This window comes from Dermacentor albipictus, chromosome 6 (genome assembly GCF_038994185.2).
Source record: "Dermacentor albipictus isolate Rhodes 1998 colony chromosome 6, USDA_Dalb.pri_finalv2, whole genome shotgun sequence".
Classification (NCBI taxonomy): Eukaryota; Metazoa; Arthropoda; class Arachnida; order Ixodida; family Ixodidae; genus Dermacentor; species Dermacentor albipictus.
This window is the reverse complement of record NC_091826.1, coordinates 88408927-88419449: the sequence shown is the minus strand read 5'-3', so window position 1 is coordinate 88419449 and position 10523 is coordinate 88408927. Positions and strand designations below refer to the sequence as shown.

Sequence of the window (10523 nt, the reverse complement as noted above, 5' to 3'; positions counted from 1 at the left end):
TGTGAACAGCGACCGACAACCTTCGCTTGTTCAGTTAACTGATTGCCTTGACTTCGCAGCGTTCTGAGCCCTGGTGCTTTGCGCGATGAAATATATATCGTGCTCAGCCAGAAAACCAATTATTAATGACGCGTCGGAATTGTTAATAATGGTAAGTATTTATTAAAGTCAAGCTGTTTATGAGTAGAGTTCTGTGCGATCAGACACTGTCGGCTGATCGCGAAGATGGTGCAATATCGCGCCGACATGCGGCGGCGGTGAAGCAAGCTTCAAGCACTCTGGGAACTTGCACTTATATCTTGGGTCCAAATGCAGCTCGTTATCATATACTAAGCTGATAACAACATAAACTTACTCGCGTCGGCCATGTCTAGGTTCCCACCACCCTGCCTTAGTCGACGTTCCAAGTGATTGAGTATCTCCTTTCTTTCGCTCTACTTTAGTGGCGGTCTCTTCGAGACGTCAGCCGTGTCTAGTTTCCTCGGCTTCTCGAGACGGCGGACTCGTCGTCCACGCAAATGTATACAAAGATTACAGTAAAATAGCTTGTACCTCTGTGCCGAGCGCTGAACAGCTTCGCTGTTCATGCACCTTAAATAGTGAAACGGTGGATGATTTTTGTATCGTAGCCGTACGAAATGTCGCAGCGCCAGCAGTGCACAACTGCTGTTGGAGCCAATCCTTCTACTATTGCATGTAAGCCTTTTACGTTTCTACGACCAATCTATGCCAAGCAATCTGAGCTGTTTCCTAATAAGGATTTTGTCCATCTTTGTATAGAGCATGGTGTCATTCTCAGATAAAGAATCTTTTCGGCAAGGCAGACAGCCTTTTAGCAAAATGCCTTTATTAGTTCCATCTAAACTACGCCTTTAGGTTTTTGCGTCACAACCTAATCTGCTTTCAGCCCGATATACGGGGCACAGGCACACGACATCATTGTGATGATATACGTGGGCCCGAGATTCCCTTGAATTGACACAGCAGTCAGGTGTTTTGTACGGACAACACAATCTATACTCGACAGACACGACTATTTACACCCTCGACGAACAACAGAACAAAGACAATCGTAATAGCTTGGAATGTGGAATTCCTAACGCGCCTAAGCACAGTCGACGACGTACTAGCGGGCCCTGAGTTTCACACAATAATTACTAGAGGGAACTGTGGCGCTAGTGTCTGCGGCAGCTGCAATGAATAACATGAATAACATTGTCCTAAACAAACTCTAAACTCTAGCAACTCTAAACTATTAAACTCAAAACTCTAGCAATAAATTCAAAACATCACTTACAGTGCCTACATAGCCAAGGACCAAAAGAACGACGAAGACAAGCGCTGATTTCCAAGTGTTTTTTTTATTTTGAGTAACACGCATATATAGCGAGAAACCAAGACAACCCCCCCCCCCCCTCCCAAAGCATAAACCCGACATTTGTATGCTTTCAAAATGCAAAGAAGCCATGACCACCGCCTTAAGATGAACGAAAGCGCATGCGCGGCCTCAAAAAAATAGAAAGTCAAGTTCTTCATATTTTAGTATTCTCTCTTCACATGCGCTCTCATAGATCTTAAGTCGGCGGTCATGGTTTCTTTGAAATATGGATGCATACTCATGTCGGTTTTATGCTTTGGTGGGGGGCACTTTTCTTTCAAAATAAAAATCTGTTGGAAGTCAGCGCTTGTCTTCGCCGTTCTTTTGGTCTTCGTCTACGTACATGCTGTAAGTGAAGTTTTCAATGGAATACCAACAAGCCCGTACCCAAACCCTGCTTCTAGCAGAGAAGCTTATTATTGAAACCATTAAGCCACGGACGCATGTATCGGCAAGCGAATGAAACGCCCATATGAATGTACCGTGGGCATGCCAATGCTTTGAGACACTTGACACGTTTCGATTTGGCCCTCTGGACGAGCTCAATCGCTGTAATTAATAGCACTTGTGCGTTTTCGCGAAGTCTTCTGCACTTCGAAGAGTGAAGATTGCGCTGAAATTTGCGACAATAGGATTCAAATAGCGTAACATACAAAGCCACAAGAACGCCTGAATCCACAAGTACGAAGATCAGACCAATTCATGTATTGCCATCATTACCATGGTGGTGATACGACTGCAGCGCCTGAGTTCCCTCTAGTAGTTATTGTGTGAACTCTATGCTATCCGGTGTGGCGTGGTTCTTGCCGTCGCGCTTGTCGTCGTGGCCACTCCGCAAGACAGCCGCAAGTCCAGCACCTCCTGAGGTGACTTGCGCAGACCGTGACCTAGCGGCAGCACTGGAAGTGTGCAGCACGACAGCAGGACACCAGGCCGGTACAGTACAAGTCATTAGCTAGTCAGGCATTATTGCGGCAGGCCGCTAGAGGGCACACCAACACGTAGTCCACAAGCGGGCGCCTCCTTGTTCCCAGACCACGAACACTGCTCGCCCCCAGGTCCTCAAATCACATACGCTACTAGACCACGACGACAGCATGCCGCCGGTCGCCGTGTGATCTGCATGTGCAGTGTGGGGCATTAGCCTCAGCAGGGCCTTGCGGCTGCAGGACATCTGGTTGTAGAAGGTCGCGACTCAACCCGCCACTCAGCGATCTGCCGTCCAAGTCTTTCCACAAACGATTTGTTCGAGCTGCACGTCTATACCGCTCTCGTGGCCTCGAGTTCCCTCTTCCTCACGTCACGGCCACACAATGCACATCATCACTGCCATTACCTCTTAGTCTAGTCGCGTCTACACATTCCACATTATCACAAAAGCCCACGCTTTAGAAAGTTGACCACAACAATTCTAATTTACAACAGGCGGAGAGCAAGCAGGAGTGCCGGTGCGATCTGATCATTCGAAGTTTATATTCGTCCAAATGTTCATTTTTCCACACAGCATGAAATACATAAGGAGCACCACAAGTTTAGCACGAGGCTTAATGAGAGAAGTTAGCATCATTTAAAACAAAAGAAAAGAAATAACAGGTTTATTTTTAGGATTGAAAATTTCTGGATACCTTTCTAGACACCTGAGGAGCCGAAGTTCATCATTGGTCATTGCATTACTTCAGCATATTATTGTGAAAGACCTTGATTTTTCTCCTAAATCAATGGCGTATTTAAGAGTCGTTTATGACTTCAGCGCCCTTAAATGGGCATCACCATTGCACGAGAAGCTTATTTGAGTCGGTAGGTAAAAGAATAAGATCCTTCTCGCCGGGTAGTGTTCTTCGTTGCATGCTCTTACGATTGTGGTAAAGCACCTGCCTCATATGTGCTTAACCAAGGTCCTCGTGAACGAGGTCACATGTTTCTTCGAGCCGGTTCCGAAGGTCCACAAGGTAGGTGTACGCTGCTCGCACTTCGTCACCAATGGCGCCTTTCGCCCTCAGCACTTTCAGAATATTCTATGGTGCACGCATAAGTCTCCGATAGATTAACTCAAATGGCCAAGAGCCGAAACTGGCGTGTGGTACTTCGCGATAAGCCTAGAGAAGAGGAGCACTGTAACGATCCCATTACCGTGGCACCACTTGGCACATTATTTTGTGCGTGGCGTATAGCTTGTCGTTGTTCGCTTCGACCAATCAATCGTCCATGGTATAGTATGGAGTGGCACGGAATAACTTGACAGGGAGTTTTCGTCCTATTTCTTTCGTGAGTTCCGGCATAAAACTTCTACCTTGATCGGTAAACAACTTCTCGGGGCAGGCCCACTCAGGATAAAAAAATCAAGTATGACTCCTGCGTAGCTGAAAGCTACGATGTTGGGGCATTCTACGGCGTCAGGATAGCGAGTAGCAAAGTCAACTAGGGTAAGCAAGTAGCGATTTCCTTTATCTGATCGAGGAAATAATAAATCGGTCAGAACAACAGATACTCTGAAAATGGTGCCCGTCTGAGAGCCATGCTGCCCAATGAAGCAACTCCGACTTTCCCTCTTGGTGTTGTCCTTTAAAATATATCACACAGCTTGACAAGCCGTTTGTTATATTCATGCATCCCTGACCAGCAGAAATCTCAGAGTATATGATCTGTAGTCTGTCGGGCGCCCTAGTGACCAGCCATGATGCATTCGTGAGCCCTAAAACATGTTGTCTTGACGTGTTTGACGCGACTACTTGTTTAACGTTTCTTCCCGTAAAAAGACGATAATGGCGATACAGTAGACCCACCTCTTCGAAAAATGATGTATGGTGTGCTTAGAGTGAAACTGCTTGCCTATCGTATTCAAGGAAAGCTTAAGTCTTGGCGCTTCTTTCACGGCCAGTTGAGCTTGGGTAAATTCGAGAGAGCCAACTATGGCGACTTTCCTCACAGTCCCCGTTTTTCCTTGTGTCCAGGCGACAGCAGAGACCCAGGTTGACTTTCTTCTAAAATGCCTGCGATCTGATCGAACTACTTCGTTCTGGAGACATGTCTTCATGGTACTCCCAAGCCACGCCTGGCACCTGTGGCTCCATGACTATTTGAAAATCGCAGTGAACGAGGTAGCACTTATGAATAAAGCATTCACGTCCCTAAACATGTAGGGTGCGTGTATGGGAATGTTTGCGCCGGGCGATTCCTGGAAATTCCATTCTAAAAGCACAACTGTCATGGTTTTCCCGGCAGGGCATCGATCAGGTAATAACCACGCCACGCCGTACAGTGGCTGTGTTTCTGCCCATGGCTCTCAAGACGTGCGCGCGCTGTCCAAGCACTCGTCCTTCGACAACTGGCATGTTGACTAAGAACATAGTAAAGGCAAGGCGCAGAAGACCTGGACTTAGGGAGAAGAACACAAACGTCCTGGTCTTCTGCGCCTTGCCTTTACTACTTCAAGCATGAACCAACTAGCCCAAGCAAGAGTTTTACTTAAGAACATAGGTGACATTCGGGGGCATTCAACTTGTCTTCAATCTTATCCTTACAGTCGACGGCTTTGTGTCCAAGCAGCACTCATCTCTTGCATTCAACAGAAAATTTCAACGCTTTACGACAATTAGAATAGCTATATACTTTGCGGTGACGAAGGAAGCAACTCGGCTGATGTATGTTCTGTGGAACAACACCGGTTTATTCACGTCCTTCGCGGCCTCCACGACTCTTCCCATCTTCAGTAGTGGCCTGGACTTCGAGAAAGTTGTCAGTGGAATCTGAAAGCGATGCAAGCGTTTGGAATTCACTATGGTTGAGCAAGATGGCAAGCTTCAGATGACAGCAACGTAAGAAAGGCTCAGCGTAAGTGCTCCGAGCGGCCTGTCGCGCGGCAACTGTGCCTCTATTCGTGGAACTTTCTTAACGCTAGGAAAAACACATTTATGTAGCACGTACTGAGCAGCAGAAAGCTGCATCAGGAATTTTTCACGTTGCTTCACAATTTTCTCACAGACGCATTTATTTATTTGTAATATTCGAGATGTTTACTAAATAATCAAGGCTAATTATGTAATTAGGCGGAATACAAAAATTTGTCTATCTCTAAGCGACCCCGAACAACGCTACCTTGGTTCTGACAAGCTACGTGACATTTGCATTTTTTTAGATCTTGGCGTAAAATATTTGGGACACCCTTTAAGTGTATGCTTTACTTTAAGATTAACGGAAGTTTCCAAGATCCTCTATGGAGCTCAGCAGAAATCTACTTATTGATATGAAAAACTAGAGGAGGTATATAATTCGTGCATTATAAATCAATACACCTAATTGAATATATAACAAATTTGGGACAGTTATCTTTTCAACATTCTACTTTGGCGCACGTATTGTAATACACCTATGGAAGCCAGTGATTCAACAAGGCGCTTGACCCTTGTTCTGAAACTGCGCGCTAGTTATTAGATAATACCATTCAGGCTTGCCGTAAAAATTCAGTGTTGTTGCATTCACTTTCCTAACGTAACACCTTTTGATGCTCTGAAGGTCATGTGGTAATAAAACACCAGAACATTTTCTCGCAAACCAGGGCACGATTAGCTAAAGAAAACGGGTGTCATCCTCAGAATTAGTTCGCAGTGGATGTGACTTCAAAAGCTAGCTACTGTAATTCGTATACTGCTACCTTTCGCGTAAAGTATTCAGTTTAAACAATAATCAGGAAACATTTCTTGAATAATGAAATAGTCCCATTGGTCTTATTTGTTCAAATTACATATGCCTCTCAGAGTAACCTGGCGAAGAATTCAAAATTGTGCTACACGAGGTGTCCCAGATAACTCTAGCCAGATTTTAAAGATGTGCCGAGGCACTCTAAGGCGACGTGACCAAATCCATGTTGCTGACTACTGTATGGCGTATTGTATGGAATTTCATGTACTATGCGTAATTGCATATATCGTCAAGATGAATTATTCACCTTCTTTTGCAAAAAATTACCTTTACACTTGTGAAAAAAATAACGTTTAGAAACTTGCACAATGGTTTCCAAAACGTCCGGTTAACTAGTTTCTAACTTTTCATCTATAAAGTATTGGTTATTTTTTTCCGCTTACTGCTGATGCCCGCGACATACAAGAAACAGAAACACGTGACATGGCCGCTTGCGCATTGTGACTCCACCACTCCCACATGTTCCACATAGAAAACACAACATGATTTAGCCGGGTGGGCTACCGCCTAAGTGGCAGACGGGCCGCGACACAGCATTTGAAGACACTGCGACACATACTAAAGCTTGCTCCTTCTAGAAAGGAGATTGCTCGCATGAAATTGTGAATATTAACTATAAGCGACACACCGCATCAAACAATGCAATATTTACTGCACAAATATGCTGCCAGTTATCGTTATTTCCGTATGATTGTCGCATTAAGGGCGAAGGTGCAAAATTTTATTGCTATAGAAATTACACCCACGCCCGAGGTGCATTGCCGTGGACTTTGTTGGACGTTACCGATTAATAATTCATGCTCAGTACGCGCGGATGAAATGTCTCCAGAGAAGCGGAGTGCGTTTGGCTGAAACAGTTGTCATTGATGTATATTTTCCGTCAAAGTGACTTTCTTATGGAAGAGATTGGCACCTAGAATGCTCCCTCCAGCGATAAGCTATCTTTTCGTTCACATTCATTGACCCCTTTTTTATTATTATTTTCTACATCCCACTTGGAACTACAGCTTATTATTTCCCCGATGCATTCACAGGCTTCATTGTATATTGGCTTTATATGGTCAGAAATAGATACAGTAAAAGCTCGTTAATTCGAACCGCAAGGGGAAGCCGCTTCAGTTCGAATTAACGAAAGTTCGAACTAACAAAAGTGAAGGAGGGCAACAGTACACTGCGATTTGGAAGCAGTAGGGCATGTCAGAAATTTGGCGTGTCAGAAAGTGATGGCGTGTGCCCCGGGCACACGCCGTCTTCAAGTCGAAGCTCTGGGTCCGACTGTGCCACACCACCGATGTCCATCGAAACGAACGTGAGCCGAGGCTTAACACCATCACAATGAATCGCGACGGCCGATACCTCCTAAGCTGAAAACAGAGGTGCACAACCGATGAAGACTGCCGAGACAAAGACGCTGAACATGTGAAGGTGGCGAAGGCCCTGATTCGTTGGTTCTTGATTGCAAGCGCAGCTGCGACGTACTTGATTCGCTGTGTTTTGGAGCTTGCCGTGCCATCTCCGCACAACATTAGAAGCTGTACAAGATTTGCAAAGCCTCCGAGATTCGCAATGGGCAAGAAGTCTCGGAGGTTACGTAGAACGGAGAGGCGGCAGCCGCCGCTGCCTTCTGGCTGACCCCGCGTCGATTAGATTTTTTTCCGATTTTGCCTTCTCTCGCCGTTCTCTCCGTTTAGGAGGCAATACAGCCTTGTGTGTAGGCAGTAGGCGCGTTTCTCTGGCCGTGTGTCAGGCGAGCGTAGTTCGAATTATCCGTGAGGGAACCTTCTCGCGTTCGAATTAACGGACTTTTTTATACATAGACTTCTGTGCAGCTTCGCCGGACCAGATCGTACAGTTCGAATTATCCATAAATTCGAATTATTGAAGTTCGAATTAACGAGCTTTGACTGTATATATATATCTATTTGTGACCAATTCGCTTGACAATTCACTTGCTACTGGCGCAATAACTAACTCCATAATTTCGCCAACGAGTTTCAACTCAGCGAGCGAGGTGTGTTCATGTTTACCTGTGCGCGCGGAACAGCGTGCTGGTTAATTTAGTTAAAACAGATTGGTGCGCTAGTTTGTTTGAACAGATGATAGAATGTGTAAGCACGACTGAACAAAGAGGTAGAAAGGAGGAGGCACACAAAGACAGCGCTCTCTTAGTGTGTGTTTCTTTCTACGTCCTCGTTGGATTACGCTTACGCATTCTGTCATTGCTAATTTTGTTATTAAGCGAATACTTACAAGTTTATACTGCTACTATCCTTACTAAAACTACTATCCTTGCTTCGTGCAGCTAGCTAATAATTTGCTATTGCAATCGGTGTTTTGTATTTTGGTCGGAACTGACCAATTCTTAAAGCTTACGAGATACAACAGGAGAAAAGTGATCAGCCTCATAGAGTAACCGAAACTACTAAGAAAATCCAACTCGAGTTTCTCAGAAAACTGTTCTCTGAGAAACCAGTATATTGTTACCTTTGTAGTTTCGTCTGCTGTACGATGGTTTACATAATTTCTTCTTTTTTTTTTCTCGATGCACCTTGCGGCCTTGCGCACCAAAGTGATCTTCAATAAAATTTACAGACATAGTATGCATAACTACCCAATATACAGTACAAATATAAGGTTACTGCAGAAAGGAACACAATTTCGCTCGCTTCCAGCAGAAAGTATCTCCTGTTTGTCTCCTAGTCTCCTATTTTGAGCCTCAATATGCACATGTTGATAATGATAACCCAAACGCAGGGTTAAATAACCCATAGAGATCATATTTAGTTACTGAATTAAAGTATCTGAAAAGAAAACGCGCTTTCAGCCTGCCGCATTCCCTTCCCTTCGATATGCCCAAAGCAAGGCACCCGGGGAAGTTCGCATCAGGTAAAACCTACCGGGGACGACCGTTACCTAGGTTGACTGAGTATGTCAAGCTGAGCCATGACTCAGAGCCTACGTGTTGAGGCGACTTTTGCATGCACGAGTGAAAGAAGAAAGAGCAGAAGAGACTGGGGGGGGGGGGTGTTATGGACAGCCTGACTTGCGAATGCTGGCTGTCTGATGTCATCATGCATCCTATACACGGCTTCGAATTCGGATGGCAACTCTATGGAAGATAAGCAAGTTTTCCAGTCATAGGTGTGTACCCAGCACGTTTCTTATTGCACTTTAATCTGACCCGCGAGGATTTGAACAGGACAACTACCTTATATATTGCCACAACAACTTGAGCGCTTAGGGTTACATCAAATCCCGCATTATTTGTGCTCCTTCGTGTTTCCCCTATGCGACACCCCATGATATTGATTGCGAAAGGAAGCCCAGTGCGCTGTGGCCGCTAACAGGAAAAATATCACTCCGCTTGTACTTGTTTGGTAGGAAGTTCTCACCTGCAACGCACTCCATGTAATAAGTACTCACATTTTTGCACACAAAGTTATGACGTCTAATGTTACGTCGAATTGCATGACACGTGCCTATAAGTGTTTTCTGATAGTAGAAATTGTGGATTGTGGCTGTTGCTAATGCGTGCAGTGAAAGAAGCCTCTCTAGCTTTCGTAGCCTTGCCTGCGATGCATAAAGCTGATTACAGTCACTTTATCCATTGTCAAACCTGTGACAAACCATTCACCACTGTCGTTTGGTGGCGTCTGTCTGCAGAAACTATCATCAATTGCGCCCATGCTGATCGTAGTGACGAAAGGGTCCAAGCTCAATGGCACATGCCCCTGTGGGCTCAGGCACAGGTAACGGGCCCTTGAACTACCCTTGTCATTCCTGGGGCCCAAAATCATCCTAGCGCAAGGGTGTAAAAACAAATGTTTTTTGAAAAAAAAAATGTTTTGCACTGCATTTTCAAAAATGACTAAAATTCTCGGCGCTAATCGCAGGAATGCACTCGTGCCACTGCTCGCACGTTCGTCGTCATCGTTTTCTTCCAGAGATGCCTCCATAACGCAAAAAACTATCATCATCAGCAATGGCTTGAGTGGCGTCGTCTTCCTCCGCAGCTGGCTCGGTGACCCCCTCGGCGCCAACCGCGCGAACGTGCTTATGACACGTTCATCGTCGTCTTCTTCCGTAGCAGGCTCCATTGGCGCTCATCATTCAAGCGTTGTGTTCTAATTCTCTTCTGTCATCGTAAGGGGGAGGCCACATTTACAGGGGTATCAACCATTGCTTAAGGGAACATGATCTATACATTGGGTTATGTGACGGACGCATTTAATAACAGACTTGATACGCGAATGTTTGTGCGTGCCTACATTGTTAGGATGACTACGGATCAGGAGCATAAATATGTTCGTACTTTTGTTCAACATTCTGTGTCACTTGCTCGTCCGCCGATAAGCACCTTCGCTAGTCGTCCTCTTTCATAGAGTGGCTCGGCCCTTGAACATTTTTTTACTACTCCGCTGCTTGAGCGCTTCACATCCTCCTTTCT

General features: G+C 45.3%; 1 long non-coding RNA gene across 1 annotated transcript in view; it reads right to left on the bottom strand.

Moving 5' to 3' along the window:
* Nucleotides 1-5077: 5077 nt before the first annotated feature.
* LOC139061279 (uncharacterized) overlaps nt 5078-10523 on the bottom strand; it is a 28656-nt gene continuing 23210 nt past the window's right edge. Inside the window, exon 3 of the long non-coding RNA XR_011515322.1 lies at nt 5078-5124. This is a non-coding gene — a long non-coding RNA (uncharacterized lncRNA). The remainder of the gene's footprint in view (nt 5125-10523) is intronic.